The 25,825-nt window shown below is 38.1% G+C and overlaps 1 pseudogene; it reads left to right on the top strand.

Annotated features, from left to right (window-relative positions):
* Window positions 1-7,804: 7,804 nt before the first annotated feature.
* On the top strand, window positions 7,805-13,941 carry LOC105723850 (polyadenylate-binding protein 1-like; annotated as a pseudogene).
* The last annotated feature ends 11,884 nt before the right edge of the window (window positions 13,942-25,825 follow it).

Genomic DNA, 25,825 nt, shown 5'->3' with positions numbered 1-25,825 from the left:
TTAATGCTGAATAAATGGTATCAAGATTTCTGATGAAAATTAAATTGAGCTAAATTATTTATATTATAGTAGCCTTTAAATTTCTTGCTGGTAAAGTAATATTTTAGTTGAGACTTGAACGAAGTGAAGGAGCCAGCCATATGGATATCTGAGTGAAGAGCATTCCACTCCTAGGGAACAGCAAGTGCAACATTTCTGGAGCATGAGCTGCTTGATGTCCTCAGGGAACACTGCAGAGGTCAGTATAGATAGAGTATAATGAGGAAGGAAGAAAATAATAGGTGATGAAGTCAGAGAGGGAGCAAAAGATTCGGATATGAGGACTCTAGCTCTCATACTGAGGTAAGAAGTCACTGGAGGGTTTTGGGCACAAGAGTGGTTACTTTTTTCATGACTTCCTTTTTAATGACTTTACTCTGAAAGCTGTGTTGAGACTAGACTGAAGGAGACCAAAGCAAAATGAAAACCAATTAGGATGTTATTTCAGTAATTGACCCAAGAAAAGGCGTGGCTTTATCCAGAGCAGTTGGTTGGATTTTGGACCTGTTTTTGCTCACTTTTTCAATAAACGTCTATCAAGTCCCTACTATGTACTGGTGCTACTTTGAGTACTGGAAAAGCCATGTGTAGCATAAACTTGAATCCATGGTCTCTATTCCTACTTGACTTATGGTCTATTTGGAGAAGGTAAGTCAGGGGCAGAAACAGGCAGCATAGTTGTAAGAAATACGCAAGATAAATTTCAGATAGGAATACATAGTGTGAAACAAATTAACCGGTTTAATGTGACAGAGTGACTGGCTGGGTGGATGGATGCTACTTTGCTACTTTAGATTATGTATTTGGGAAAGGATGCTTTAAAGACCAGGTAACCTATTGGCTTGGACATGGATGATGAGAAGAAGGAAGCCAAATGAATATCTGGTGGCTGATTGCTCCAGGTAGAATGAAGCAAGTTTGCAGTCAGTGAAGCATAGGTAGCTTGCTCAACAATAAAATGGAAGACTAGTAGTGTGACTGGCTGGAGCATTGTGAAAGAACTGTAAAGTCATAGAAGTGAGATTAGGGAGGAAGACTGCCTGGGGTCTTGAAGGTCATAATAGGGAATTTGGATTTTATTCTAAGTATTTTAGAAAGTCATAGGAGTACTTTAAGTAAACCATGGCATACTCTTCTTCACATTTTCAGAAAATCACTCTGGCTATTTTGCAGAGTATTGACTCTGTTACAGTCATACAAGTAGAGAGCTTGGGCAAGCAGGAAATAGGGGTCTGTAGTCCAGCAGAGAAGTCAGGCTTGAAGATACAAATTGAGGAGTCATCAAAGTATGGATGACATTGAAAGAGAAGAAGCAAGATGATATGACTTACAGAGTGGATACAGGTGGGCTGCTTCCCAACATGCCAAGACTCTCCTGTCCTTATCTTCCAGTCTCTCCTCCACCAACTCCAGTTCACATCTATCCCCACCACTCTATTGAATCTGCCTTCATTAAGATCACCATTCTTTCCCTGAAATACAAAGTGAATGGGTTTAGTAAGGGAATTGCCAGAATTGAGAAGAATTAGAGCAATGTCACAGTGATAAGACTCTAGCAGAGAAAGATCAATGCCATTAACATGTTAAGAACTGAAACGTGTCAAGGAGGGTTTATGCCATATTTGAGAGCAAAATTCTAAGAAACATTGAGGTTTGGCTCTGACTTCTCAGATCCCAACTGCTCGCCTGTGTTTCTGATCACCATCTGCTCCTGGATTCCCAAGGCCAAGCTCTACCACAGACCCTTGTGTCTTCAAGTTGGGCCCCCCAGTGCTAGTCTGGCATGCCACCTGCTATCTGTTGCCAGGGTTTTTCAGATACCATATTCTGCCTGCTACACTGAACTTTTCTCTCGTACCTCAAATACATACATTTTCTTTCCTACCTTCTCTTGAGCAGTTCTAGTCATAATTTCTGGATTCTTTAGTCTATACAACTTATAATAACTAATAAGGCTCTGCTCAGCCATGCCTCTCAATGGGAACTTACTAACCAACACACTACCCTGTTACAGTATTCTTTAAGGTCTAGAAGATTACAAGCACCAGATTTTGAATTCTCAAGGTAATGCACTATAAGAATTTGCAAACCTCAAAAGATCCTTGACTCATTTTATATACCTTGTGATTGAGTCAGGTCAAACCCCAATAAATGCTGTGCCCCTCTAATTAAGCACATGCTCTTGTATATTTACCAGAAGTAATTGAGACAGTAAAGGAAGAATTGACTGGAGTCACTGAAAACTTCACTATGTAGAGAGTCTTTTTATATCTTGAACTAGGAAAGGCTGGGCTAAAGTCCTGCCAACAGCGAGGCTCACTCCATTAGTTATGACTCTTCTTCCTACTGTTTGACAAATCAAAATATAACAGTCGTTTTAGGGGAGCCACTTTCAACTCCTCTAGGGAAGTTGAAAAGCAAATATCATGTTAATCTTGAAAAGCAATTTCTCAATTTTGTTATTTTTGAAACTACAGTTCAGTATATAACTGTTGAATTACATAACCTATTTGTTTGAAGCTTGTTATGGGTTAAATTTTGTCCTCCCAAAATTCTTATGTTGAAATCCTAATCCCAAGTATCCCAGAATGGGACCAAGTACCTCAGAATGCGAACTAGAGTCATTGCAGATGTAATTAATTAAGATACTGGAGTAAGATGGTCCCCAATCCAATATGACTGGTGTCCTTCTGAAATAGCAAAATGTGGACACACACATACACACACACACACAGAGAGAGAGAGAGCAGGAGAGAGAAATGTCATGTGACAAGGAGGGCAGAGATATAAAACCAAGGAACATCAAATATTGCCAGCAAACTGCCAGGAGAGAGGTGTGGAACAGATTATCCTTCACAGCCCTCAGAAGGTACCAATCCCACTGACATCTTGATTTTGGGTTTCTGGTCTCCAGAACTGTGACACAGTAAGTTTCTGTTGTTTAAGCCATCCAGTTTGTGGTTCTTTCTTATACTAGCCCTAGCAAACCAATACAAAGCTGGAGCAGACACAAATTACATTAGCCACAATAATTAGCAATATTTTCAGTTTTGCATTAATGGAAAGTACAGCCCAACTTGTTCACCCTTTGGAATTTTGCCAACACAAACCTTCATCCCATCAAAATCATCACAAGTTAGAAAGAGAAAACAAAGGGTGGGGGCAGGAGGGGTGCAAACACATGCTCACTTTTCTCAAGAGACTGAAGGAGTGCTTCTTCATGCAGGCATATTTCAAAAGAGGCTGAAGAAAAAAAGTATATATATTTAAAAGGAACATTTACCCCTGTTGCTTAGTCAGTGCCTCACAACATCACTATAGTATCAGCCATGAAAATTAACCCAGAATTATGCAGTTGAGCCTAATGCTGTCTGTTCAGGCTTCAGTGACAGACGAAGGGAAGGAGCTGCATTTTGTGTGGTAATTGGCTGGAGATGTGCAGTACGCATTTACCAACCATGTCTGGACATTTTTGCATATCAGAAAACAATCTAACAAACACATTTCATGAGACACTTGTGTAGTCAATGAATTTTAATTATCTGTGAAGCCATGGACAAAGAATACAATACAAAACACTTGAGTAATAGAAATAATAAATAATCTTCATCTTGCCATTGGTGGTGTCGATCTGATAATTTCATCTTTATTAATATTACATCATTATTTTGTGGGAATAATTACTACTTTGTAGTATGAGTAAAAACATGTGCTTATGGAAATATGGGACATGGGTTGTGTATTTCTTCTATTCAGCTGACACAGTGGAACCTAATAAAATAGAGAATGGAATGAGACAGAGTATGAAAGAGAAATACCAATTTCTTGTTTGTTCTTTTCAACTTTGTACAAAACCCAAAGGACAAACCAGCCCAAACAACAATCTCTCTAAACTTGATCTGGTAGTTTGCCTTCAAGGAAGGTGTTCTGAATGAGACACTAGGTTCCACACAGCTGGCCAAGGACTTTGGAAATCACTGCTTCTAATCTTACCCCACATTCTTGAGCTGCCCACCCCCACCCTACCCAGTCACACAGCTCAAGATTCTTTCCTAGCAATTCAGACTGGACAGAGCAGCACCTGGTGTCTGCTCAACCAGAACCTAGTCAGTCTCACTTCCAAAACCTGCCAGTTAAAACTAATTTAGGGCTGAATCACGGGGCCTCTGCTCACCGCCCAACCTGTTTAGGAACATTGCTCTGTCCTTTTAACAGCCAGAGCTGCAGGCAACATGTACTCTGTTATGAGAGGGTGAGGAGTGTTCAGCTCACTTAGAATCTGATTGGCAGAACAGCCGCAGTACTTTATAATCGTTCTTAGAAGTGTTTACAGAACACAGTGTTTTGCACTGCAGTATAAAGCACACTATGTGCAGCTGTACCCTAACCAGTTGTAGACCTGCTTGGGCAGAGAAACCTCAGTTTTCGCAAGAAGTGCAGTCTCTCTACTCCAAGGACTGTAGAAGAGGCATTGAATTTAAATGGAAGCAAGAGAGATTTAAATCTGATTTAAAGAGTTTAGGTCTCTAAAATATAAATTGTTTATTTATTTATTTTTTAATTTTACTTTAAATTCTGGGATACATGTGCAGAATGTGCAGGTTTGTTGCATAGGTATACAGATGCCATGGTGGTTTGCTGCATCCATCAACCCGTCATCTAGGTTTTAAGCCCCACGTGGATTAGATATTTGTCCTAATGCTCTACCTCTCCTTGTCTCCCACCCCCGCAACAGGCCCTGGTGTGTGATGTTCCCCTCTTTGTGTCCATGTGCTTTCATTGTTCATCTCTCACTTGTGAACGAGAACATGCAGTGTTTGGATTTCAGAGTCTCTTTGTGGAGTTTTAAACATTGACAAGATAGATGTATCTTTCACCCATTTTGAAAATACCTAAATCAGTGCATTTGAGAAGACAAAGAAAAAAATATAAGACTAAATGGTGGTGTTTCATGGTTGTAGGACTCTATGCTCTTTTCTGTTGTTATGAAATTGCTGTGGATCTTTGGAGGAAGAAATCAGTTTTTCTAACTCTTGATGAATAAACGCTTCACATCTCACCTATGGGTACTCTTCCTTTAGGTGGTTTTGCTGTTAATTCTCTTTAACTTTCTCTTTCTTCTCTGCGTTTGGTCTTCCAAAACTGGTTCTGAATAATAAATCCTAATAGTTCTGTTGTGGATGAAGAACTAAATTTAAAAATGTAACTTCTCAACAAGATAGCCCCGAAAGTGAAGAAGGAAACCTCTGCCCCTTCCAAAATCAAGATAAAGCAAAGTCTTTGAAGGCCGAGAAGGCAGTGCAGAAAGGCATCCACAACCACACTCAGAAGATCCTCGTATTACCCCGCTTCTGGTGGTCCAAGACACTGCAGCTTTGAAGGTTGCAAAATATCCTTAGAAAAGTACTACCAGGAGAAGCGAGCTTGATGGCTATGCTTTCAAGTTCCACTTGAATTGGACAAGAATAGGGAAGACAATACATATGTGTTCATTTTAGATGTCAAAACCACCACACACCAGATCAAAAGGCTGTGAAGAAGCTTCATGACACTAACATGACCAGGGTCGGTATACTGATCAGGCCTGATGAACAACAAAAAAAAAAAGCATGACTGGGATGCTTTGGATGTTGCCAACAAAATTGGGATCATCAAAATAATCCCCAGATGGCTAATTTCAAATACAAAACTTTCAGATTTATTTGTGATTCTGTGATTGGTTTAGCTTGATAAGAAGAAGAGAGAAAGGAAAATGGCATTTCCGTCCTCATGTTTCTCCTCTTTGTGCAGCTAGATGATAAATGGTGGGTGAATGGGGGGAAATGGTCAATTGAAGAAAATCTGAAAATCTTCCTGCTGCCATCTATGTCTAGTTTTTAAATTATGTGCTCAATGGAAGAGATTTGATGATGAGAATTCAGAGATACAATCCTTGTTTTATCCCATCTATGTCACTAGCTCTTGATTCAAATGCTATTATTAAATTATTCTTTCATTCGTTCAGCAAAAACTTATTGAGCACATATTCTGTGCTAGATATCACTCTAGGTTCAGGGTTACAGCTCTGAAATGCTTGACAAATGTTCCTACCTTCATAGGCTGCACTTGTACTAAGAAGAGATGACATTAGACAAGTTAATAAGTGCATTCAGTAGAACTGCTGAAAGTGTTATGAAGAAAAATTAAGCAGGAAGGGTCATGAAGAGTAAGAGGGGAATGAACATTGGAGTTTGACAGAATGGGCAGGCAAGACTTGGCTAAGAAGAAAATATTTGAGTAAATATCTAAAGGAGGGGGCAGAGTTGGATGTGGCTATTTGCAGGAAGAGCTTTCCAGGCAGAAGAAATAACAAATACAAAGGCCTGAACATGCACCAGACAGAATATTTGTCAAAGCATGTCATCTGTTTTCTACCGTAAAACAAAATTCTGCTCTAACAGGGTAGCCAAGAACATATTAATCCTGTACCAATACTATTGTTCATTTAGCTCACAAGTTCATTATCACAATTTGATGGTATGAACTGCCTTGGGACTTAGTCCATGTGTTACATTCATAGTATTTTATCTTTTCTTTGTTTTTATTTTGTACTGGTAATAATAAATACTTTCTTGTTGAAAAGATGCAAACAATATAGAAATTTATAGAGTGAAGTGTGAAGGTTACCCACCAACTTCTCTTGCTCTACTTCTCATTAACCTACCAATCTTCTCACTTCAGAACAAGCAACTGTTAATAGTTTGATATACATTAATCAGTCCTTTTTTTGTGTATTTACATGCACTTGCATATGAAGACATAGTTTTTTTTTATAAATGGGATCATACTTTACATATTTTTTGACAACTTACTTTTCTTAACAATGTGGAACATTTATCTGTATTAATTCAGAAAGGACTATTACATTCTTTAATAGAAGTGTAGTATTTCATGGTACAGATTTGCCATACATTATTTACACTCCCTATTGACGGATTGTTTTTATTTTTTAAATCGCAAAAAGTGAATCTCTTTGTATCAAACTTATGGTGAAAATATGTAAATGTTTCCTTAAGATAGACATCCAGAATTTTAAGTAGAAGGATATATATGAGGTTTTCTTTTTATTTTTTTGTAATGGCGATATATAGGGATATGATCCACATACTATACAATTTACCCAAAGTATAAAATGTAATGATTTTAGTATATTCGGAATTAAATATATGCAATTAATTTTAGAACATTTTCATTACCCTCCCAAAAAACACACACAATTTAAGCTATCACTCTCAATCTTCTCATCCCTTTCAGACCTAGGAAAGCACTAATGTACTCCTGTCTCAATAGCTTTACTTCTTACGGATATTCCATATAAATGGAATCAAACAATTTTTGGTTTTATGTCTGCCTTTTTTCACTTAGCATAATGTTTCTAAGGCTTATTCACATTGTGGCATGCATCAGTACTTTATTTCTTTTAATTGCATAATAGTATTCATTTGTATGGATGTACATTTTATTTATCCATGTATTGGTTGGTGGATATTTGGGTTGCTTACATCTTTGAGCTATCATGAATAATGCTGCTAGGAATATTAATGCACAAGTTTTTATATAAACATATATTTTTCTTTCTCTTGGGTGTATACCTAGGAGTGGAATTCTTGAGTCAAACGGTAACTCTCTACATTCAACAAAAGAGAACCCACGTTCTTTCACAAAGGACATCCTTGCTTTAATTTATTAAGATCTTCCATTCGAAATTCTGGAAGTTGAAGCAAAAATGGCATTGGAAATATTTCAATGCAAGTACAAAATAGATTTCACAGAAAAGAAGGCATCTCCGAACCTTGAGAAAATAGTCAAGCTACACAGAATAGGTGATTTAATTGATGTGAGTGAGGGCCCTCTTATTCCAAAAATAAGTGTTTTTTTCCAGTATGAAGTGTCGGCAGTTCACAATCTTCAACCTAACCAACCAAGTCTTACACAAAGATTCCAGGGTCTGTCTTTATTCATTCACTTAAGAGCATTTTTTACAATATGGGATAAGCTTTTGGAAAGATCTTGTAAAATGGTAACTGATCAATCTAAACCAACAAAGAAAAGTGCATCTACCTAATAACTTTCTAAAATTTAAATATGTATAGTAAATTAAATGTTTTTAACATTAAAAAAGTGTTTTAAGGACTGGAAGATTATTTTCTAAAATGGCTGCACTATTTAAAAATTCCAGCAGCAGTGTATGAAGGTTGCAATTTCTTCATATTTTTACCAGCACTTGTTATTAACTGTCATTTTGATTGTAGCTATCCTAATATGTGTCAAGTAGCATTGCACTGGAATTTGATTATTATCCTGAAGAATAATGATGTTGAATATCTTTTAATGTGTTTGTGGGTCATTTTAATATATTCTTTGTAGAAATGTCTATTCAGATTCTTTGCCCATTCTTCATTCTGTGCTCAATGGTCTTGGCATGCTGGTCTAAAATCAATTGTCCACAAATGCAAGGATTTATTTCTGGATTCTCTATTCTATTCCATTGATCTTTATATGTATTCTTATGCCAGTATGACATTGTCTTGCTTATATTTGTTTTGTAGTAAGAATTGAAATAAAGAAGTGTGAATCCTCTGAATCCTATCAAATGTTTTTCTGCCTTTATTGAGATGATCAAGTATTTTTTCCCTTTTATTCTGTTGATATGGTGCATTAAACTAATTGATTATCAGATAACAAATCAACCTTGCATTTCTGTGATAAAGCCCACTTGGCCGTGGTAGGAGTTTTTATATGTTGCTGAATTTAGTTTGCTAGTATTTCATTTTGAGGATTTTTGTGCCTATAATTATAAAATGCATTGGTCTGTGGATTTCTTTTTTAGTAATATCTTTGTTTCATTTTGGTATCAGTGTAATACTGGCTCATAGGATGATTTAGGAAGTATTCTATTTTTTGACAAAGTTTATGAATAATCATTAATAATTATTCTTTAAATATTTGGTAGAATTCACTAATGAAGTCATCTGGGCCTAGATTTCCTTTATTGGTAGTTTTTTTGATTACTAATTTAATCTCTTATTTAATCTATTCAGATCTACTTAGAGCATCTGTTTTTTCTTGAGTCAATTTGGGTAGTTGGTTTTTTTTTTTTTTGGAATTTGTTCATTTCATTTACATGGTATTCTCTGATAATCTTTTTTATTTCTGTAAGTTGGTAATAAGTTTACCTCTTTTATTTCTAATTTTAGCAATGTGAGTTTTCTGCTTTTCTTGGTCAAACTAGCTAAGGCTTTGCCAATTTTATTGATTTTTAAAGAATATATTTTGTTGATTTCCTCTATTGTTTTTATATTTGTAATTTCATTAATTTTCATTCTAATTATTATTATTTAATTCCTTCTATTTGTTTTGGATGTATTTGTTCTTCTTTCTTCAGTGTCTTAAGATAGATAATTAGGTAATTGATTAGATGTAGTTCTTTTTCAATGTAAGTGTTTGCAGGTATAAATAATTTCCCCATATCTACTTCTTTAACCACATCCCATAAGTTTTGGTGTATTCTATCTTCTCTTTAATTTACTCAATGTATTTCCTGTTAATGCTTGTGATTTTTTCATTGACTCTTTGGTTTTTTAGGTTTATGTTCAATTTCTACACATTTATTTTTAAAATTCACCTCTGATTTTTAATTTCTAATTGTATTCTATTGTGGTTGGGCAGCTTACTTTGTATGTAACTTCAATGTTTTTAGGTTTTTTAGGTTTTATATGTAGTTTTTAAAAATATTTTCCAATAGACATTCTCAAATTGCCTTCCCAAACCAGTATATATCTTCACATTATATGATTGTTTAGATTATTGAAAGGATTTGTAGACAACCAGTATAAAAATAAAATATTTTTTAATAATTCCTTTTCTGAATCTATTTAGTTACTATTAAAATCAGCTGAAATTATGGTACTCTTGTGGAAATTATAGAATGATGATTAGTAGCATCACTTATATAGCACCACAGTCTATGCAATATGCTACATATTTAAAACATACAGTATCTCTAATCTTCACTATAAATTAAGAATTGTTATTTCCATTTTGCAAAGGAGGAAACTGTCTCGATTAATTCATTAATTAATTTTAACTTGTGTAAAATTACATAGAAAATGAAGACTTGCAATTAAAACCCAAATCTATTTCTATCATCATACTCTTGTTTTAAGGTCCAGGAAAAACCATTAGAGACCAGGCTTTTTTTCTCATCTTTTCTTGCTTCTTATACTGTTAGGATGCACAAAGAATCATGTTCAGAATATTCTTGGGAGTCATAAAATTTCATTTTTCATTTTTATGTTTACCTTTTTCCTATTCCAGAAGCCAACTGCATCTCATAATTGGACAACATGCTTATTGGCTCCTTCCCAGGTGAATTTACTAATAGGTAGAAAAGATTTAGCTCCTGTTACACTTAATGCAAATGCATTGATGTCTTCATAATTCCAAACCAACTCTATTTTCTTTTTATTTGGCAGTTTCTGCACAAACATGGTTTTAAATGTGTTGCTTTTATTTTCTCCAAGTTTCCATCACATTATGTCAATGGAAAATAAAATTATAATGAAAGTGTATGTGAAGACGTTAAGCAGAATCAGAATAAATGAGATGCCACATTTTACAAATTACTTGAAAACTATGTTATTTTATTTTTTAAAAGGCACTGTGATTATCTTATTTAGTATTATTTAAATGCTAAAATTTTTAATGGAATAGATTGTAACCTTCATTAGGGCAGTGACTGTCACATAATCTGCTTTATATCTTCAGTCTACAATCTTCTATCTACAATGAAGTTCTCAGAATCTAGTAGATACTGAATATGTGTTTGCCAGATAAATGAATAAACCATCAAATAATTTCTGAAAATAATGTTTTAACAATGCACAACTAAGGTTGTACTACATAATATTCCTCCTGGTGGTCTCATTCATCCATCCTACAAATATTCATTATATGCCTATTATATGCCAGCTACTCTATGAGGAACTGGGGCCACAGAAATGACCTGAGCAGAAAAAAGCCGATTTTGTGGGTAGTGTCATTAAACAGTCATACAGATTAGATAAAATTCTAATAAATGTTTTCATGGAAAGCATATGGTGCTAGAATAACATTGAACAGGGGGTCTGTGTCTAGTCTTGGGAAAGTTTTCCTAAGGAAATGACATCCAAGCAGACCCTTGAAGGAAGTAAGGGGGTATTGTGCCAATGCATTCTCTTAGGACTGCACAGTGGCCTTTGTGTTTAAAATATTGACTCATAGAGGAAGTAAAGCAAGATGGCTGAATTGAATCCTCCTCCACTGATTATCCTCCCCACAGAACACTAAACTGAACAATTTTCAAGACATAGATAGCACAATAAAATATAAATAGAAACAACAAAAAGTTAAAAAGTGGGGTGATTAAGTGTAGAATTTTTATTAATTTTCTCTTTGCTTATTTATTTGTTTGTGTAACAATCAATGGTAAGTAGTTATCATTTTAAAATAGTAGGTTCCCCTTCTCCCAGGAGGTTAGTGCTGAGACTGCGGAGTGTGTGCTCCGGGCTCGGAACACACACTTATTATTAAAAATTCCAAAAAAAAACTAAAAAATCTTTAAAAAAAAAAAAAAAACAACCAAAAATTTACAAAAACTCTGCTTCTACCCCGCTGGAAACCTTTTTTTCTTCCTCTTTTATAAAATAACCCGGTGAAGCAGCCGAGACAGACCTGCCCGCCGGCGGCCCCGCAGCAGCTCCAAAAGGAACCAAGAGACCGAGGCCTTTCCGCTGCCCGGACCCGCCACCGCCACCCTTGCTCCTCCTGCAGCCGGCAATCAGCGGCAGCGGATCGACCCCATTCTGCGGCCATTAGTTAGTTTTCGATTTCAGGTGATTTTTGTCCCTCTGCGCTTGCCCCCTGCTCCCCTTCCTCCGACTCCGCCCCCAGCCACCAGCACTGGCTCTCCTTCTCACAGAAAGGTTGCCTCCTGTGGCCCAGCAGGCAGCCATGCGGAGATAAACCCCAGCGCCCCCAGCGACCCCATGGCGTCACTCTACGGGGGGGACCTCCACCCCGACATAACCAAGGTGATGCTCTAGGAGAAGTTCAGCCCAGCCAGGCCCGTCCTCTCCATCCGGGTCTGCAGGGACATGATTACGCCCCCACCCCCCCTCCTTGGGCTAATCCTATGTGAACTTCCAGCAGCCAGCGGACATGGAGCGTGCTTTGGACACCATGAATTTTGATGTTATAAAGGGCCAGCCGGTACACATCATGTGGTCTCAGCATGATCCATCACTTCGCAGAAGTGGAGTGGGCAACATATTCATTAAAAATCTGGACAAATCCATTGATAATAAAGCACTGTATGATACATTTTCTGCTTTTGGTAACATCCTTTCATGTAAGGTGGTTTGTGATGAAAGTGGTTCCAAGGGCTATGAATTTGTACGCTTTGAGACACAGGAAGCAACTGAAAGAGCTATCGAAAAAAATGAATGGAATGCTCTAAATGATCGCAAAGTATGTGTTGGATGATTTAAGTCTTGTAAAGAAGGAGAAGCTGAACTTGGAGCTAAGGCAAAAGAGTTCACCAATGTTTATGTCAAGAATTTTGGAGAAGACATGGATGATGAGCACCTTAAGGATCTCTTTGGCAAGTTTGGGCCTGCCTTAAGTGTATAGAAATGACTGATGACAGTGGAAAATCGAAAGGATTTGGATTTGTAAGCTTCGAAAGGCATGAAGATGCACAGAAAGCTGTGGATGAGATGAATGGAAAGGAGCTCAATGGAAAACAAATTTACGTTGGTCGAGCTCAGAAAAAGGTGGAAGGGCAAATGGAACTTAAATGCAATTTTGAACAGATGAAGCAAGATAGGATCACCAGATACCAGGGTGTTAATTTTTATGTGAAAAATCTTGATGATGATATTGATGATGAAGAATGTGTCCACAGAGAGTTTTCTCCATTTGGTACAATCACTAGTGAAAAGGTTATGATGGAGGGTGGTTGCAGCAAAAGGTTTGGTTTTGTATGTTCTCCTCCCCAGAAGAAGCCACTAAAGCAGTTACAGAAATAAACGGTAGAATTGTGGCTCACCTTCACTAACCAGGATGTGCAGAGAATGGCAAGTGTACGAGCTGTGCCCAACCCTGTAATCAACCCTTACCAGCCAGCACCTCCTTCAGGTTACTTCATGACTGCTAACCCACAGACTCAGAACCGTGCTGCCTACTATCCTCCTAGCCAAATTGCTCAACTAAGACCAAGTCCTCGCGGGACTGCTCAGGGTGCCAGACTGCATCCATTCCGAAATATGCCCGGTGCTATTCGCCCAGCTGCTCCTAGACCACCATTTAGGACTACGAGACCAGCTTCTTCACAGGTTCCGCGAGTCATGTCAACACAGTGTGTTGCTAACACATCCACACGGACAATGGGCCCACATCCTACAGCTGCAGCTGCTACGGATCTGTGTCCATACTGTTCCACAGTATAAATATGCTGCGGGAGTTCGCAATCCTCAGCAACATCTTAATGCACAGCCACAAGTTACAATGCAACAGCCTGCTGTTTATGTACAAGGTCAGTAACCTTTGACTGCTTCCATGTTGGCATCTGCCCCTCCTCAAGAGCAAAAGCAAATGTTGAGTGAACGGCTGTTTCCTCTTATTCAAGCCATGCACCCTACTGTTGCTGGTAAAATCCCTGGCATGTTGTTGGAGATTGATAATTCAGAACTTCTTCACATGCTTGAGTCTCCAGAGTCACTACGTTCTAAGGCTAATGAAGCTGTAGCTGTACTACAAGCCCACCAAGCTCAAGAGGCTGCCCGGAAAGCCGTTAACAGTGCCACTGCTGTTCCAGCTGTTTAAAATTGATCATAGAATGATAGAATAGAACAGAGAACACAGAAACAAATCCATACATCTACAGTGAGTTCATTTTCAACAAAGATGCCAAGAACATACATTGGGGAAAGGACAATCTCTTTAATAAATGCTGCTGGGAAAACTGAACACCTGTATGCAGAAGAGTAAAACTAGACACCTATTTCTCACCATATACAAAATCAAACAAAATGGATTAAATACTTGAATCTAAGGCCTCAAACTATGAAACTACTAAAAGAAAACATTGGGAAAACTCTCTAGGACATTAGATTGGGCAATGATTTCTTGAATAATAGCCCAAAAGTACTGGCAACAAAAGCACAAAAAAAAAGCGGGGGCGGGGGGCAGGGCATGGGCAAATGATATCACATCAACTTAAAATGCTTCTGCACAGTAAAGGAAACAATCAGCAAAATGAAGAGACAACCCACAGAATGGGAGAAAATATTTGCAAACTATCCCTGTGACAGTTGATTAATAAACATGATATATAAGGAACTCAATAGGGAAAAAACCTACAATCTGATTTTAAAATGGGTGAAAGATCCAAATAGCCATTTCTCAAAAGAAGACATACAAATGGCAAATAGGTATATGAAAAGATGTTCAATATTACTGATCATCAGAGAAATGCAAATTAAAACTACATTGAGATATCATCTTACCCCAGTTAAATGAGCTTTTTATCCAAAAGAGAGGCAATAACCAATGCTAGTGAGCATATAGAGCAAAGTGACCCCTGTACACTCTTGGTGGGAATGTAAATTAGTATAACCACTGTGAAGAACGATTTGGAAATTCCTCAAAAAACAAAAAATAGAGTTACTATATGATCCAGCAACCCCACTGCTAGGTATATGCCTAAAAGAAAAGAAATCAGTATATCCAAAAAAGTCTACATTCTCATGTTTCTTGCAGCGCTATTCACAGCTAAGATCTGCAAGCAACCCAAGTGTCCATTACAGATGAATGGATAAAGAAAATGTGGTACATATATAAAATGGAGTACTATTTAGCCATAAAAATAAAGATATTCCGTCATCTGCAGCAACATGGATGGAACTGGAGGTCATTATGTTAAGTGAAGTAAGCCAGGCTCAGAAAAATAAACTCTACATGTTCTTACTTACTTGTGAGAACTAAAAACTAAAACAATTGAACACATGGAGATAGAGAGTAGAATGATAGTTATCAGAGACTGGGAAAGGTAGTGGAAGGAGGGTAGAAATTGGAATGGTTAAAGGATAAAAAAATATAATTAGGTAGAATAAATAAGATCCAGTATTTGATAGTACAACATGGTGACCACAGTTAACAGTAATTTATCATACATTTAAACATAACCAAAATAGCATAATTAGATAGTTTGTAACACAAAGAAAGGATAAATGCATGAGGTGATGGATACCCCATTTACCCTGATGTGATTATTATACATTGTATGCCTGTATCAAAATACCTCAAATACCCCATACATATACACCTTTAGTGTATCCCCAAAATTAAAATTTTAAAATAATTATTTTTAAATTGACATGCATTTACAGATTAAATGGGGCATGCACTCTCCATCCATGGCATCCACAGCCTTGTTGTGGCTAGTCCCTGGCCTGAGCGTAAATTTATGTTATATGCCTGGCCCCTGTAGGTCTCTGAATATATGAATCATGATACAACAAAACCTTGGCCGTTTAAAAATTTTAGTTTTTTAGTCTCAACACATAGTACAAAAAAAAATGCATTCCTCATATTTCACTAGTTCACACTTTTTGTATATATATGTGTGAAAAAACGTATCCCCACTTCTGATATATTTTATTGTTTTAACTGGTCACAGTCTAATAAATTTGTTTTGTGCGAAAAGGCTCTAACCTATAGTTACCAAACAATCTCATAGTTTGAAAAGTCAGAGAAAAGAATAAACTAAATGCCCAATTGTTTATTGTGCACTAAATAATGAAAACTAACCATGAAAAATGAAGAGACATCTTGCTTTCCACCTCACCTCTCAAATTCTGAGGGCAGGACACCCTGTAATTCTTGTTCTCACAGCCAACTCTCTATATGATTAACAACTTTGACACTTGGAAAACTCTAGAGTAGGAAGTGATAACAGTGACTGACAAAATTACCCTATTCAACCGCACATAGCCTTCCAACAGGCTCTTCTGATTGGATTTTCTGCATTTCCACTTGAATATTGCAAGTTCAGGTTTAGAAGGTGACAAGGTAAGGAAAATAGAGTCCAGGCAGGCAGAAAGGAATCGTAGAATGAAACACTTGGTTGTGGATTTGGGCCAACGGGCCCTCCTCAGTAAAGGAGTTCTTTCCAAAACATTTAATTAATTATTGAAGCTCTGAAATAGGACTTGAACCAGTGTTAACTTCCCTGGAAGCAGGAGTAGAGGCAGAGACACAGACTTAGAGGCAGAGACACAGAGTCTGTGATAGGCTTCAGGGCACAGATGCCTATCAGGGGTTAGTTTGGGTGATTCCAAGGCAAAAATCAACATCTGGAAGATGCCATAATAATCCACCTCCACTATATCTGAAAAATCTTTTTTATACATCTGTCCCATGTTTCAACTGTCTCTTGTTATTGCATTATTTAGTGGGATTAATAAAGCTGGTCTAACAATGAGGCATCATTCAATAGCTCTGCTCTGAATAAAAATATAAAAGAATAGTATTTGGAAGGGATACTTTCTGGGCAGCTTTAGACAAACAAAATTACTTAATAACACTTGTGGAAAAAATTACAGTAGATTACAAGAGTGGAGGAAGCCATGGTAATTTGGAAACAATATATGTTCCTTAGAAACAGACTTCACTAATTGAAGACACTTGATTTTGTTAGTAATAATTGCAACAGATTTCCATGATGAAGCAGATGAAATGTTCCCATGCTTGGAATTTTATCCAGAATTGTTTTAACATGTTGCCTTATCCTTTGCTGATATTCTAGAGTCAAAATACGTAGTTTTTATTTGTATAGAATTCAGGATTGTTGATGCTAATTTACACTTCTTCCAAAGGGGTTCAGTTACTGAAAATATCAGGACTTTGGTGTACACAGCCTTACCCATACCACAACAATGCAGCTTGTATTAAAAAGTGATTTCTGCAGAACAACACTTTAGTGTAGAAATGTCACTTTCTACTTAGCTGTATGTATATAGATACAGATACAGGTACATATAGGGATATCTATATGTGCATATATAAAATACATAATCAGTGTTTTATGTCTCAAATCTCTCTGTGTGTGTGTGTGTGTGTGTGTGTGTGTGTGTGTGTGTGTGTGTGTGTGCATGTGTCTCAGAGCTTTCCCTGGAGCATGCATAAGGTCCAGCTTGACCTATTTTATATGGCTACAGCAATCTGTTAGCTTGGGCTCTTTGGCAGCCTCCCTGGATTTCTGGAGTTAAGTCCATCTGCTTCAGCTGCAATTCAATGTTTAACATCGGTGTAACTTAGAAATATACATTCAAAACCAGTCTAGGTGTCTTCGCTTTATATTGGGGACACACACTCCTTGTGTGGTTTTGTTATAACCCTCCTATAGAAGATGTACTTTGCTAAAAACAGCTTGAGACCTATCCATCATTGTTCTCAGGCAGTTTCTGTGCCTTATTAATCAGGATAATTGAGAAGCAGCTGCATTTGTAAAACAAAGTCCACTGGCTGAGCTTCAGCTTCTTGCATCTATCCTACACTGGATGGCATTAGCGAATGGCATTGGTAGCAGATCAGTTCTTGTACCCAGTAGTCTAATGGCTTAACTGCTTGACAAGATAATTTATATGATCTGAAGAGATGTCTACACCGGCATGGGGCAAGGCATAATGTTGTCTGGCTGGGACAAGTAGAGCCACTACTCCTGGAGAATATATATATTAGCTGAATTGTTGGAAGAGCTGTTTGAAAATTCTTCCAGGAGGGTGTAGGAAGTGGTAATGGATTGCAGGCATAATGTCAGATGGGTCCCCATTGTCTTAGCTTACAAGTCCCATAGTTGGTTACAGATGAAAGTCCACAGAGATAGATGAGGAGATGAAAAGTACTGGCTGCTTGAACCACTCCTCCTGTGAGCTCATTCTGTGCATAAAGTGAGAGAACACTTTAATGAAACTACAGACTTTAGGAGCCACAACCATGTGAGCATTCAGAGTCAAGAAAGACCTGCAACTGAGACCACAAGCATATATACGTGAAAAAATGTGTGAAAAAAGCTTCTTATTCATTCCTCCTGACCTTCCCAGCCCAAGAAATAGAACATTCCACAGAGAGCACCATTCAGATATATTGAGCCTACATCCAACAAGAAATCCTGCCTCATGACAGGCAGATTCTTAATGTCTGAGGTCAGAAGGTAAGTATCTAATCCTAGTCCAGCATGTTCACTTTCTGAGCTTCCATCTTTCAAAGTCGCTGCCCCTCATATCACTTCCACATCCTCAGATGTTGTTCAGACTCTTTTTGCTGAGCTTCTGTCATTTTTCTTATTCCACTCTGATACTTCTCTTTGAGTGATTACTAGTGACTTATAACTTTACCCTTTCATCAACTCCATGCCCAAAGCAACAGTGGAAAATTCATGGGATTTGGAGTGGAGCAGACTTAAATTTTATTTTTGTTCTCTTGTCTATTAGTAGCAACAGCTTGAACAAGATGCTTAACTTCTCATCTGCAATTCTTGCAGGGTGGCTGGAAGAATTAACTCATCCCTTCAGTAAGCAAATGTCCATTAAGCATCCTAAAGTAGGAAAAGCAGAAAGCACAGTGCCTAGTATGCAGTAAATACATGATAAATAGTAATTATGCTTATTTTTTGTGGAGAAAATAACAATAGAAATGGAAGTTACCTTAATTACCAGTCTGACCTAGATCCTACATCCTTAGTCACTTTATTCAGAGCTCAGTAAATATTGATCCATTGAGTATTGTTCCCCTGACTTTTGCTGGTCCTCTAATTTCTAGTTTATTCTCACTGTATACAGCATTTCTTTCTTGGCTTGGCTCCTCCAGAATTCTCAGGCTGTGGCCTTTTCTTTTCCTCTGGATAATGGAATCATCTATGGGAATTTGAACTCCTCCACACGCTTCATGTTTCAAGTGACTCTCACTAGAACAGTTCCTGTGACGAGGTGACGCTGGATGGCATTCTGAGAAACCTCCACCTGCCATATGGCATGGCAAATGTCATGAGGTATTGCTTCCTCCATTCCGGCGCAGCTTGCCAGGAACCTGATACCACCTCCGTAACACACAACACCAAGGGCTTAACTGTACTCAGGCCGTTAAAAGTGACTACTTTGAATGTTCTAACCCCATGGATTCTCTCAAGTCTCCACAGTCCAACAGAGTTTGGGTTTCCTGAGTTCATCCCCCTCGCACAGCTCTCTAGTTTTTTAATTGTGTTGGTTTTCACTATCAGTTCTTAGAATTGGTTCTAAGTTAACAAGAGTGTTCCTAGTATAATTACCAAGTGACTGTTCATTATTGGTGGTTAACAAGCCTCAGCTAATAATCTCACAACTTTCAAGAACTTGTCTATAATTGTTTAGGAGTATTTTGACTACTGTATTTTTTTACTTAGAAAAAAACACTAATTATAATTTCCTTTTCTGCTTGGTGTAGAGCTTACTTATGTCATTAAGTGACAGCTTCTACAACACGGATGTCTAGAGGGTCTTGTTTTTCTTTAGCTGAATATATTGTCTAATTTATAACCACTTGTATAGGTAATTGGTCAAATTAGTTGCTTTAAGTAAAAAAAAAAACTTCATACTACAAAGTTTTATTTAGTTTACTTTTATTAGTTAGCTAATCAGTAACATAATTTATTCGTGACTTCTCCCAGCCTTTATTTATTAATTGCCTCATTGGCTATTTTTATATTTGCTTCTAGAATTGCTAATTCAAATCCCTAAATGAAGTGAGAAGAGAGTGGCGTGAAGGAGAAGGCTGAGCAGATGAGCGTATGCCCCACATAGGCCTGGAAGTCCAGTGTTTCTAGGGCTTCAGATTGTTCAGAATATTAATAAAATAGATATCAGAGGCCAAAAACTATGGATAAACCAGATTTAATTTATGTGATAGCCACTTACAACCCTTGATTTACTGATTAAGGTTCTGTTTCCATTGTGGTCCTTAACTAATAGAAATCAAGGCAGTCTCACATTGAGGTCTATGCTATCAGAGACTGAGTTCCTTTCATCATGCAAAGAGTATTAATTATTTTTATTTTGTAATTTCAGACATATTTTGTAGTTTTTAGAGTGTTATTGGTTGATCTGACAACCTTTTATTGCTTCTAGAGAATGTATGAAAGAGAAAGAGAGGAGAGAGAGAGAAATGACCCTCTTCAGTTCTATATCCAGGCATTTCCTTATTAGTATAATGTCTATGCATTTGTAGGGCTTGAAGTCTCTACATTCATAATAATCTCTCAGAGACTTTTCTCTCATAGTTACTAAAGCTATGGCATTCACAAAATTCAGATTTTCCCTGCTAATCTTAAAGATCTTGGCAAAAGAAGCATCCTACTAACATTTTGGTTGACAGCTCCACAGATTTGTTACTGAGTACTTGATAATGCTCTCTCCCTATGGTTGGCATATCATGTTCCCCTGACTTTCACAGAATGTTGAAATGTTACTAGAATCTAAATTCCCCATTTTCTTAATCATCTGTTTCCTTACAGCTTTCTGGTATGCTCTTTTTTTTTTTTTTTTTTTTTTTTTCTGTGTGTCCATCCTCGGGGGAAAAAAAGAATCATGGCCACTGTGGGTTAGCCCCAGTCTCTAGTGGGCAAAAATCTGCTAGGGAACCTGACAGAATCTTAATAGGCCCACATAGAGCTAAATGCTTCTGGAGGGAGCAGACTCAAAGGAGGAAGAAGTAAAAGGAAAAAAAAGATTTAATCCTTGTAAAAACTTTATGATATCTTTGACAAGTATGATTGAAACTTCTGCTGGAGAACAACTGGAGGACTGTGTGTTTACCTGAAAAAGCTCTAGCCCTTCCTAGTAGCCTTCACTGTCAGAGCCTGAAGACGACATATTTAATGTTCAAAAGCATACTTCCCTTTTCAGTAATGTGTGCTAATTCTTAGATCGATCAGAAGAAATATGATCCATCACTCACCAGAGACTTTGCTTATTTTACCCCAGCAGGATATTTTCTTACTCCAGTAAATTTCAGGTTCCTTGTATTCAGCCTATTTTCTCAATAAATTGACTGGTTTTAAAATTCAACAGAAGACTAAATTTCTGGAGCATTCATTGAGATCTTTACACTTGGAATCATGATGTGGTAGATACTGTAACATACCAATCAGATGGCTCCTTCAGACCAAAGTGTTCATCTCCTCCTCTAGCAGGACTGCTGCCTTTACCCCATAATTGCCCGCGGACAAAGGGAGCTGCCTTACTCAAGTTTACATAACTTTTCTGGAGGCAACCTGTGTCCAATGACTGGTTCAAGTTGCCTTCTTGCCTCAATTTGGGACACCACTGAAGCGCCATCACAGTGCCATAGATCCCAGTAAGAGCAGTTAAGAACTCTGCTGCCACCACATTGTAGTTCAATTTCTCTTTCTCACCGCCTTGCTTCTATCATTTCCCCTGCAAATTTCTTGCAAAGATCTCTACCCCAGGGTCTGTTTTCTGAGGGAATCTACAAAAAGAGTTGATTTTGGGAGTAGTATGAGGAAGCAGACTCTAAATTGGAATTTTGGAACTTGATTACCTGCCCACCAGCTGCTAATGAAGACCCTGTCACTAGTGGTTAATGCTATTATCAGTGGTGAACTGAAATGAGATACCAGCTAAAACAAATGCACTTGTTGGTGCAATGTCTCAGGAGAGTTTCAGAAGTATGGGGGAAGGAGTAATCATAAAGATTATAAATTTGGGTGGCTGCTCTTCTGTTACTTTGTATTGAGAAAAGACAGCAAAATACGAGGAAGATACTCATCAACATAAGATAAACATGAAGGTTAGAGGGTCTTGATGGTAACATAAGGAGACTCATCTTCAGCAACTGAAAGGCAGAAAAATCTAAGAACCAGACTCTTCCTTAATTATAAGGGTATCAGAGCTCCAGAGAAAGTTGAATTCTCAACCCTAAGCACTTTACTTCACAATAATCAGTTTCCAAACTTGTTCCTATATCTCATTGATGAAATACCATGCTGCAATAAGAAAAGACCCTACAGCACCACAGCAAGTGTGTACAGGAATGAGCCCCTAATTAGAAAAACCGACATCCACTCTCCTGGGTAACCATATACTGGAGAAAGAGGAATAACCAAAGGTTTTGAGAACTGTTTGGCAAAGGTTCTGTGTTAACACGGATAGCTGAGGACTTAAAGGATTATCACATCCCCCTGTTAGAGTGGTGGTATCTGAGGGCTAGGTAATAAATGGAGTCATGTTGCATATCTCACAGAGGGTTCCACTGGGGGTCATTTTCCCATTCAGCAAATGTGTATTTTAGAGAGACATACTTAGTAATTGACAAAAAAACCTACATTGGTTTCCTGACCTGAGGTGAAGTAGCTATTATATTAGGGAATGCAAAGTAGTTTATGAAGCTGCTCCTTCCTCTATTCAAAAGAGGGAATCAAAAGATTTTTGCGTTCTGAGTAGAATGTTAAAGGTTAGTGTTACCATCAAAGACCTAGGTTTTGATCACCTTCATATCTCCATTTAATCCACCAGTCTGGACACTACAAAAAGCAGATGGATCCTGGCAGACGGTCATGCACTCCCACTAACACAACCAAGCATTAGGCCCAATTGTAGATGCTGTGCCAGATGTGGTATTTCTGCTTGAGCACATCGACATGACCTCAAGAACATAATCTGGTAAGTACGTTCTTTTCTGTCCCAATTAAGAAGGAGGATCAGAAGCAATTCCCATTCATGCAGGAAGAACGACATGTAAGATTTTATCTCAGGGCTATGTCAGTTCTCCAAGGGCACTATGACACTGGGATGGTGCTTCAGAGGTGTCCCAAGGTGAGACAAGGAGGCCACTTGAACCATCATCAAATGCAGCTGCCTTAAGAGAAGATGTGTAAACTTGAATGAGGCAGCTCCCTTTGTCTGCAGGCAGTGCTGGGCAGAGGCTCAGCTGTGAGCCATCAGCAGCCAACAATTCTGGTAGCTAAGGAAATGAGTACCTCGATCCTGAAGGTGCCATCGGAGTGGTATCTGTCATTATCTGTTGTAATGTGGTGTGAAGGGATCACAATTCACTGGACATTCCACGGAATATCACATTGGTCCACTTTGCTGATGGCATGTGACTTGGATTTGAAGACAATAGTGGAACACTTTTGTTTCTGCGTATGAGAGATAAACTCTATAAAGATTTGAGTTTCCCCAATATCAGTAAAGTTTTTAAGAGTCCAGAGATCCAGGGCATGCTTAGATATCCCTCTAAAGTGATGGCCAGATTATTGCACCTTGTCCTACCACAAAGAAGGAAACATAGGTTCTAGAGGCAGCATATTTTATACCTGGAAATATTGCTGTAATCCATTTACTGAGAGAAATAGAGGTCAAGAGTTTTAAGTGGAACCAAAAGCAGCAAATAAAGGCCATGGTAGAATTAGACCTGCACCTTGCATAATAAAACCCAGCAGAAGCTATGATACTAGAGGCATCTGTGACAACAAGAGACATTCCGTGGAGCTTACAACCAGCCTTTACAGGAAAATCACAATGAGCTCTACAGTTCTGGAGCAAGGCCATGCTATCTGAGGTCTAGAACTATATACACCATTCAAATATATACACAATTCCTGTTAAGTTACTAAGCTCTTGTAGAGCTCACACTTCTGACCTAGGCCATGAAGTGACCATGGAGCCACAGCTGTCCTTATAGCTGGGTCTGTCTGACTATCGAGCTAGGGGTCAGGCGTCTCAATAGCAACCCACCATAAGATGGAATTGCATCTTGGATCAGAAATACACAAAACCAGAGACATAGGAAAGCTACACAATCAAGTGGTCCAGAGGACCCTATTATCAACCACTGCTTCACTAGCTTCTCTCTCTCAGCTTGCACCCATGACTGTATGGGATTCTTTAACACCAGCTGAAGGAGGAGGAAAGAGATCATTCACAGATGAGTCAATGTTGGTACAAGCCAAAAATTGACTGTTATTGTACTACAGTCTTATTCACAAATGGCCCAGAAAAGGGGCAATAAGAAAAAATTCTACTAATGGGCAGAACTTGGGACAACACATCTGATCATCACTTTGGGTTAAAAGAAAAATGGTTGAGAGATTCTCAGGCAGTGGTGAATGGTTTCACTGGTCATTCAAAAGTCTGGAAGGGGTAATATTGAAAGATAAAGAAGAAGGTATGGGCAAACAGCATGGGCATGAGGGTGAGGATTTTTTTTTATCTACTGACACTCACCAGAGTGTCCACCAGGAAGAGTGACTGCCGTGGCTCTAGAGAGAGGATAAGTGCCCAGCAGATATATATTAATTGGAAAATAACATATAACAGGCTATTGTTGCCCCAGTAGAACACAATGTGTAAAACTGACTGTCTGCATCAGATAGATACATTAAGCCTCTCCCAATTCTTATTTTTTTTTTGAGATGGAGTCGCACTCTATTGTCCAGGCTGGAGTGCAGTGGCACAATCTCAGCTCACCTCAACCTCTGCCTCCTGGGTTCAAGTGATTCTCGTGCCTCAGCCTCCTGAATAACTGGGATTAGAGGCATGCACCACCACATCTGGCTAATTTTTGTATTTTTAGTAGAGATGGGGTTTCACCAAGTTGGCCAGGCCAGTCTCGAACTTTTGACCTCAAGTGATATGCCGCCTTGGCCTCCCAAAGTGTTGGGATTACAGGTGTGAGCCACCACACCTGGCCCCAATTTTTAATTTGAGATAGTTTTGTAAAATATACACAACCAGAAGGAAAAATGAAACAAGGAAAACATCAGGTGACACTGAAGTCATATATTGTTCTGTACCACATAACTATCCATAGGGAGTGATAAAGAGGATGTCTTAATTTGAATGGGCCTCAGCACATCAAGCGAGATTTTTGTGAGGATGTGTGAATGTCTGATGTGTGTTTCATTAACTTAAGAAACATGTTTTAGTCTTATTCCAGTGGTTATAACAGAATAGCATAGACTGGGTGGTTTATAAACAACATTTATTTCTCAGAGTTGTGAAGGCTGGGAAGTCCTACATCCAAGCTCCAGCAGACTTAATGTCTGGTGAGGTCTCCGTTCCTGTTTTTTGTTTTGTTTTGTTTTTTTGTTTTTTTGTTTTGGATGTGTCCTCACATGGTAAAAGGGAGGGAGGGAGCTCTCTGGGTCTCTTTTATAAGGGCACTAACCCCATTCACAGCCCTCGTGACCTAATCACTCCTCTTCCTAATGCCATCACATTGCAAGTCAGGATTTCAACATATGAATTTTGGGAAAACACAAACATTCAGTCTACAGCACATTGGATAATTCAAAGATCACTGGACTAACAGTTATGAGAGCCTTTGTTTCTCTCAGTAAATGGATTAGGGCAATATTTCCAAGCATAAAATATGCTCATCTCTGCTACAAGCAGGCTTTGAGACTTCAGACTTTCTATACTTTGACTTTCTAATCCATAAAGACGTTAGACTAGCTCTTCCACATTTCCAAATATCTTTATAGCAGTACCCCACTCTCTGTAGTACCAATTCTCTGTATTAGGTCATTTTCACACTTCTATAAAGAAATACCAGAGAATGGGTAATTTATAAAGGAAAGAGAGTTAATTGACTCACAGTTCCACATGGCTGGGGAAACCTCAGGAAACATAATCATGATGAAAGGTGAAGA

Source organism: Aotus nancymaae, unplaced genomic scaffold, assembly GCF_030222135.1.
Source record: "Aotus nancymaae isolate 86718 unplaced genomic scaffold, 86718_ANA_hifiasm-v0.15.2.pri h1tg000014l, whole genome shotgun sequence".
Taxonomy (NCBI): Eukaryota; Metazoa; Chordata; class Mammalia; order Primates; family Aotidae; genus Aotus; species Aotus nancymaae.
This window is presented reverse-complemented; position numbering and strand designations above follow the sequence as displayed.